Source organism: Sorghum bicolor, chromosome 9 (assembly GCF_000003195.3).
Source record: "Sorghum bicolor cultivar BTx623 chromosome 9, Sorghum_bicolor_NCBIv3, whole genome shotgun sequence".
NCBI classification, from domain to species: Eukaryota; Viridiplantae; Streptophyta; class Magnoliopsida; order Poales; family Poaceae; genus Sorghum; species Sorghum bicolor.
In genome coordinates, this window is record NC_012878.2 from 3,787,527 (window position 1) to 3,796,392 (window position 8,866).

An 8,866-nucleotide genomic window follows, 5' to 3' on the forward strand; every position below is an offset into this window, starting at 1 on the left:
AGTTATCTGAAGCAGATGTGTGTGCGTTCATGAATTTGTTTGATCCTGTTTGATCTAGACACAAAATGGCTACAGAGTTTGTTTGTGGCATTTGATCACAACAAAAAGCAAGAATTAAATGTTACACTGAGCATATGATTCGGTGCAATGAAACTCAGCATTGTGAATAGCAGTTTCATTCAGTTTCGTTAATTGCTTTGGCTGAGGTGGCGTCTGTGAAACCGTGTAGTGAAATACCCCATTGAGACTAGCCTTAGTTAAGAATGCAAGTTCACAACACTGCATGTTCAGCTCCTAGCTATATGACAAAAGGAGTCTTTTTCACTCTCTACATCATAGTCCTACTAACTACGCAACAGAAGCAGAAACTTGATTTCCAGCATGGGGCAATCAAGTTACCTATAAGGCTACAAGGAGTGGAGTTGCAATGTTCAACCTGAGTTGATTCAAAATTATCATGGGATACAAATGCATGTTGTAGTATCTAATTTCCATTGGCTGTTGAGCTGCTATGCAGGCTGTTGCTTGTATTAAATACTGAGCTGTAGTCATGCCTGTCTAGTACCCTAGCAGTATATGGCAGTTCAAATGTCTTTACCTAACAAAACTAGTATATTGCCCATGCTAACGCTACAGACCACATTAACTCCAAAGTAGCATTTTATCTACAAAGATAAGCGTCATAGTCTTCCAAGAGATCAGCTCAAGATCTATATGCAGCATAGCATTTGGGGCCCTGCTGCTTCATTCCCAGAAGCTGGTTTTCCTTTTTCCCCAAAACCATTTGATCATCACAATGGACACATATACATCAACTACATCAACAAGTGTTGCTGCCGAATCCAAAATGAAACAAAAGAAAGGCCTAATTACAATTTCTCAAAGACTTCAATGTGTCCAATTCCAAAATAAATCATCAGGATTTTGGATTTGTCATCCTCAAATGAACCTTGAAATACAATAAAAGAAATATTTAGATCAGTGTTAGAGAGGAGAGGCTGTATCAATAAATGTAGATTTTTGGAGTAGTGTACCTGTAGTAGCATTGTGAGCTTGTTGTTCCTAAATGGAACATGGGAATCACCATTAGCAATAGATTAAACAATTCGCTTCAAAGCAGTGTTCCCTTGGTTAATTTTTGTTGTCTGGAAAAATTGAGAACATTATAGATCGCACATGTAATAAAATATTATAAGATTTTAACAGTGGTACAATTCATGTGGCAAGATCAGTGCCAAACTGACTATCTATTAAATACACAGATCAACTCATTGGAAGCCATTGTTCAGAGGCAATTGGAAGTTTGGAACACATAGATGCTACAAACATATAACACAGAGCGACTCATTGAAACTTGAAAGCCATTGTTCAGAGTGCAATTGGAAGTTTGGAACACATAGATGCTACAAACATACAAGAATCGGTTGCATAACACGCCTGCATTTTGGCTTCAAATCCTGTTTGTCCTGCTGCTTCTATGTTTTTAGATCCAGCCATGTCCACAAGCATTAACTTTCTTCCCACAGATGGGACATCCAGGATAATCTATAGATGCAAGCATAGCTCGAAAAAAGCTTGGTTTAAAAAAAATGCTCAAAGTGCTGGTGGCTGAGTGCAAACAACCATGCAATGGCTACGCGAACTTCTCTTGTTACAAAGTGTGCTCTTCACAGTTCTTCACTTTTCCACTTTAGAAACCTCTCTTGATATCCTCCCAGCTTCATTTCCAGATATATAAGTTGTGTTTTTTTGCTTTCTTCCCCAATACTACCAGTCTTGCCTGTGCATAGAACAGAACTGTGAGGCTTCAATGATACACTGATTTACATCAATTCATAAATTTACCTTGACAGTGACCAAGAACAAATGAATGACAACATTGGTAATCATGAGAATGTATCCAGGATAAATACTGATGTTCACCGAGCTGTTTATTCATTCATGGACAAACTATCTATAGCAATGAGGTAAAGAATTTTAATATCTGAGGAACAAATCAGCAGTAAGGTAAAGTATAGCACAATAAATGACAGGAAGAAAAAATTGAAGTTATTTTTCCATTCTTGGGCGCAAGGACTAAACGTAACTATTATTGTAAAAATACAGAAACTGGTTTCAGCTGAACAACACAATATCTCAATTTCAATCAGCAAGTTTTCACCCTAAGGGCTAAGGTAGCACAAATGGTTGAGTCCAATTCCATTAGCAAAGTAGTTTTAGAGCATGCCCCACTCTATCAGAAAATGGATATTTCTATGAACAATGGGGGATCCAAAACATCAAGCAACAAACTAAAGCAGCAATATCAAATATTGTAAATCATACACTGGACATGATAGAAGGTAATGGCAGCAAAATACCAGGGCACCTTTTTGCCTAAGTTACACTCCTAACAACTGGCCATCAGGGATGGCAGATAGGACCAGCTAGAGAGGTGAAATCAACTTCTCCTAATGGTCAGTCTACAGGAAGAAATTCCTGTCGGTTCATGTTGACCGGTCAAAATCAGATCCTGTCAGTACGGCCATCAGGAATTCCACCTGGGCAGGATACCTTGCGTTATTCCAGACATTTGACACCGACCAAAAAGACAACCAGACAGTCAGATCTTAATCTATTTGTGTGCAATTTAATGCATTAAATTTAATAACACAAATGAAATTCACATGTCAACCAAATCCAAATGGCCATTACTGCTCTACATCATACTCCTACTAACTACGCAAAAGAAGCAGAAACTTTATTTCCAGCATGGGACAATCAAGTTACCTACAAGGCTACAAGGAGTAGAGTTACAATATTAAACCTGAGTTGACTCAAAATTATCATGGGATACAAATGCATGTTGTAATATCTTATTTGCATAGGCTGTTGAGCTGCTATACAGGCTGTTGCTTTAAGTACTGAGATGTACGTAACCATGCCTGTCTAGTACCCAAGCAGTATATGGCAGTTGAAATGTCTTTACTTAACACAAATAAGTGATGAAGCTATTCTTAACAAATATAGCACAGGCCTAATTTCACATAGCAACATAACCTTTTGTTCAATACAAATTAGAGGCCCAAGCAGACTTGATGTTTACAACATCAATAATGCCCAGCATATGATACTTTGGGAATCAATGTAATAACATGATGATAGAACATAGGCAAAGAGGCCATCATCTAGTAAAAATTTATCATAGACCAGAACTAATTTCAATAATTGAGCAAACTATTCCATTGCTAAATTATTTTCCCACTAGCCCAGTGAATAGTGGATATGTTTCAAATAACTGAGAACTGTCCCAAAGGAATATATACACTTACTGGTTTAAGAAGTCAACAGATCAACTTCAAGAAAGGCATATGCAGTTAAGAAGGCACTTACAGCTTGGTGAAAAATACTCTTTATCTGGATAAATGACGCAACCTTCATGTATCCAGGATAAAGACTGATGTTCACCAAGCTGTTAATTCATGGACAAACTATCTAATACCTCAATATTTAGTTAAGAAGACACTTACAATGTTTGCGCAACATATGGCAGCTCATTCATGACCCCCGTGATTTCATATGCAGGCTCTTACAGTCTGCAACATATCAATTTAGACTAGTAAATCATTACAAAATGGAATGCAAAGGACACATATTACAGGTGTCAGAACTCAGAATGAATGTCTCATTGAGTCATTTGCTTAGCAGGGAACAAGTTAAATGGCTAGCTCCACTGAATCAAGGAAACATTGCGATCGATGACAGAGAAACATCAATACTATGAAAGACCAATTGAATTATTAAATAGATAATATATACTTTTGCCGATTGCAATAGGCTGCAAACATTTGTGCAGTTTATTTGCAAAGGTTCAGTACCTATCTACATCTATTTTATATTATTAGTGATGAAATGCAGGCTATATTCTCTTGTTTGATTATCATAACATGACCAAAACAGGGAAAAGTATCAAAACATACTCGTGTAGTGAAAAACCCACAACATGAGCAGGCTATGTTCAAACCAAGTACTTCTGCACTTCAGTACATGAGATGCAAAAGCCGGTGGCAATTAATCTGTTGAAAATGCAGCAGTACATCAGATCAAGTGGCAGGTTAGGGGAGGAATGAATCACCTCAGACGCAGCCCACGGTGGCAGGCTTCAGTACGTCGTGCAGACGGCAGTTGAAGACGACCGTACTTCATGCGCCTCCTTTGGATCCCCACCTCTTGGGTCCCCTGTGGTTCACTCCGACTCACTCCACAGCCCTCCAGAAGCGGGGCCAGGATGGGATGCTCGGCGCGGCGCTCGGGGAGGAGGCTTCTGAACAGCTCCTGAGGAAGAAGACGGCTCCCGGGTCGCCGATCTGCTCGCTCCTGCCCGCCATGAGGAGGAAGACGGCGACCCACCACGGCGGTGTGGTCGTGGATCAGCCGGCTTCCGCCCACCCTGAGGAGAAGACGGCGGCGGGGTCAAGGATCCGACCGCCGCCCTGGCCCGCGCCGACCGCGGAATGGGCGTGGGCGGAGGAGAGGACGGGGAAAGCCGGAGGTGTGGAAGACGCCGGTGGCGCGTGGCGCCGGCGGCACCAGGCAAGGGATGCGACGGTGCGTAGGGCCGCTGCCGGCGGTGGTGTGCGCGCGAGCGCGATTGGTTCCGGCGGCGGAGGCGACAGGCGAGCGGGCGCGCCGGGCGGGGGATTCGGAGGAGGCATGGTTGTCAGCATGTGGGCCCAAGAACGATTGTTGACCTTACCTCGGGCCTCGGCCCGTAAACTCCTGCCGGCCCAAGACCGACGGGAAACAGAATTCATCTTTGCCGTTACTGTCGCCGTCACCGTCAGGAACCGACAGGAATTTCGCGCTTGCTAGTATTCGATGTGGAGCTCCTACCTGCAGATCAAACCTTTGAACGTTTGATTTGCTTGAGAAGTCAAGTATTCTTAATTTTAACCGAGTATATATAAATAATAATAAATATTTATTCCTCTATATATATACCAGATTATAAAGTTATTTAAATTTTTTGAAGAGCCATTTTAAAACGGCTTCGTCTCCGTGTGAACATGAAGGAGCATGGGGAACAATTATTTTGGGGCTCTGACGGCTCGACGGCTCCACTGGTGTACAGCTATATAGACCTATCTATATATATAGGCCTTGTTTAGTTCACACCAAAAATCAAAAAAATTTCAAGATTCTCCGTCATATCAAATCTAGCGGCACATGTATGGAGCACTAAATATAGATGAAAATAAAAACTAATTACATAGTTTACCTGTAAATCGCGAGATCAATTTTTAAGTCTAGTTACTTTATAATTAAATAATATTTGTCAAATAAAAAAAAATATTACAGTCCCAAAAACTAAAAAAATTTCGAAACTAAACGAGGCCATAGTACCCTAGCAAGCCGCAGGGGAGCGAGCTTCTCCAAGCAGATATGCCACATTTGATCATAAAACCATATAACAATTAAATGACATGGATAGCCTAAAATTATGGACATATTCGGTTTTCTTTGCTACATTTTAAACAGCTAAAATTATTTTAACTACTCTTGAGTGACTAGTGGGATAAACTATTTTATCTTATTTTTAGTCGGTGTGTTTGGAAGTTTAGCTATTAAAATGACTAAAGTTTAACTAGATAAAATTTAATAATAAAAACCAAACAGGCTTTATATATGCATTGAGACGGAGTCTTTCATTTACTTGTAAAGCACTGGTGCGACACTCTTGGTAACTGTACATATTAAAATTTTGCATTGAGACTAACCCAATTCTTAGTAGCTTAAAATGCTAGGACTATTATTATATATAAATGAACAAAAAAATGTCTCAAGATGAATTCATATATGAAGATAATTTTTATCTTATGATATAAGTGAACAATATATTACATGAAAAATGTAATATTTCATTCAATTTTTAGCTAACCAATAGGAAAAGGGTAATGAACAATATTCCTGTAGTTTTTCGTGCATATATATATGATTCCCCTGTCAAGGATGGATTCCCAATTAAATAGCCGATCGATTGATGTGTACGGCAATAGTTTGGTGATGACAGCATGGCCGGGAGGGATAAATGATACGATGCTAATCCGTGAGATCTTGCACACACGGATAAAACTACTACTGATCAAACCAAAGTGCTGAGTGCATGCTGGCGTGGCGTGGGTTCTGGAATTGAAAACAGATTATTTTCTTGTTGACACTTTGACCTTTCCGATCTCTTGTCAGTGTATATATAATACTCATCATCTAGAATCTGTGCTAGTCAAAAAAAAAATTTAACCAACTTTATAGAAAAAAGCATCAATATAATATGAAAATATATTTTATGACAAATCTAATGATATTAATTTGGTACTATAAATCCAGGGGCGAATCTAGGGGGGTTCATTGGGGTCCGCCGACCCCGACGAAATTTGTAAAATCCTTTGTAAATTACTGTTTGGACTTACAAAAATTTATATCACATAGTAAAATTGACCCCCGATGACCCCAACAATGTTTTCGGCTAGATTCGCCACTGTTTTAATCTTAGCATTTTTTAGAAATTTGATCAAAGTTTTAAAAGTCTGACTTAGGACAACTTTAAAAGTTGAAGCTTTTAGGAACAGATACAGTACCATGTAAGAAATATAGAAAGACCATATATACTTTCGGATCCCTTGGTTTTAGGGGCATCTAGCACCCGAGTGTTGGTTACCATCTAAACACCCTGATCAAGATGCCCAAGAAAAGATGAATTAGGCTAGCTAATCTAAAATTTCTCGCAACAATTAAAAATTATTGCTTAGGCCATTTCACCCCTAGTGCTTAATTGTGATTTCTATTCTACCACACAAAGTTTTGCACCATAAGTTCCAACCTTATTCTATCATGGCAATTATAGGAATGTAAATACATAAATGAAATTGCTCAAATGTAAATGCTCAAAGAGAGGGTTAGAAACACGGTGATGTTTTCCGAGGTATGAGAGAGTCGACACTCTTTTTCACTAGTCCTTGTTGGAGCACCCGTGCAAAGGTATAGCTCCCACTTGATCTGCACACTACAGGTTGATTCTTTGTCACTCCAACGTGATGAGTCGCTCATAACCGCTCACACCATGAGTTGGGTCATCCCATAGCTTTACTAGATGATCACCAAGCACCCAATCACCACCGAGCCATCTACTAGGTGACACGGATCACTAAGAGTAACAAGCATGAATTCTCACTTGATCCAACCAAACCTAATGAGGAGTGGATGCACACTTGCTACTCTCTTTGCGCAAGTGAGATCCTTAACCTTCCGATTATCAAATCTCAACACCTCACTAGGCTCTTGCTCTCCCTTGTACTCCAGAGTGTTTCCTCAGCTGAACAAATGGGTAAGAGGGCTCTATTGCATGAGATGGAGGCATAAATAGCTCCAAGCAAAGGAACTAGCCATTACCCTCCAACTCAGCATTTAACAAGATGTCACACTAGATCAACAGACTGTCCGGTGGCACCACAACGACTAGTTTTTAAACTAACCGTTACTGGGTTGGGCATCGCCACCCATTTTAAACTAGTTGTTACTAGGTTGGGCACCGCCACACCTGTCCCGGTGCACCTTCCACCCCATGACGGTGACCAAGTCCAGAACAACCAAGCCTCTAAAAATATGGCGATGCAACCGCTACCCCTATTTGTGACAACTTGAAGTGAAAACCAAAAATATGTAGCCTCTGGAAAAAAGAGGCGATGCCACCGCCACCCCATGACAGTGCATCGCCACCCTTGTCAGGTGGCCAAGGCGGTGCACACTCAAGTAGCACCAAAACCTGTTGCCGATCGATTCAATCATAATTTTGAATCAAGTTCCAATCTCCGATAATCTTGGGCTTTATCTGAGCTATCTAGTGCTAGATTTGACAAATGTGGACTACATTCTTCTTACTAGATTCACCTAGGTGAAGGTACCCATTCATGCCCCCCTTTATAGTACAATCAGAGGCAAAACAAAGTCCTAAACTGATCTAAGTGTCTCTCGACACCAAACGACACTTAGAACTAGTCCATCCTTATCCTTGTCATCGTTCCTTAAAAAACCAAAATGATTTTCATCGATAGAGGCATGGAAACCATAATTGCCCAATCAATCACCATTGTTATGACCTAACTTACACTACCTCTACAAAAAAACACGTTAGTCACAATAATCCTGTATAGACATGAATCATTGAAACCCAACTAGATGCCTAGATTCTTTCACGCCCGGTTGAGAATAGAAACAAAATCAAGTGATTCTGATCCATGGAACACTCAATTGTCATGACCACTGGATCCAAGTCAAATGAGCAAAATTAAACTTATCAAAATAATGCAAAAATAATAAACAATCATAAAATAGCTAGATTATTTATATGGAAGCTAAATTGGAAGATTTCAAAAGGAAACCAGATAAAATATATAGAAAATAAAAAATCCAAAAAATAAAGATCGGATATATGTTCGAATAATTAATTTTGACCATCTCATTTATGAACAATCAATTTAAAACAATTGAACATAGAACTTACACCCAAAAGGAATAGTAATATGGTCCAATGAGATATAAGCACTGCAAGCCTTTTCATAATAACTTTCTCACACAGTACTTGACCCAACGACGGTGATCACTCTTTCCTATTTTTTCTCTTTCCCTCTTGAGGATCTAACACTGTGCAGGCATATGGGTCCATAGCGGGCCTAGTAACTATTGTTTTTTCAAACCCGCACTACTAAAAAAAAAATAGGCATTTTGAAATGGACAGCGGAGACGGTTGGACCGGCGGTCCGTCTCGGTTACTCTAGTTCAATCCACCGGCCCAGCAATCGACATAGGTGTGAAATGGGTAATATGTGGGACT

At 39.9% G+C, this 8,866-nt stretch overlaps 1 long non-coding RNA gene across 3 annotated transcripts; it reads right to left on the minus strand.

The window, feature by feature from the left end:
* On the minus strand, positions 471-4,717 carry LOC8075954. Of its 3 annotated transcripts, none has more exons than XR_002447217.1 (4): positions 4,115-4,717; positions 3,510-3,575; positions 1,035-3,436; positions 471-949 (listed from the first exon to the last, which is right to left on the minus strand). It is a non-coding gene; the product is annotated as an uncharacterized LOC8075954 (long non-coding RNA). The 3 variants fall into 3 exon arrangements; XR_002447218.1 differs by having other exon boundaries at positions 485-949; positions 1,035-2,553; positions 4,115-4,715; XR_002447216.1 differs by having other exon boundaries at positions 487-949; positions 1,035-2,540; positions 4,115-4,715.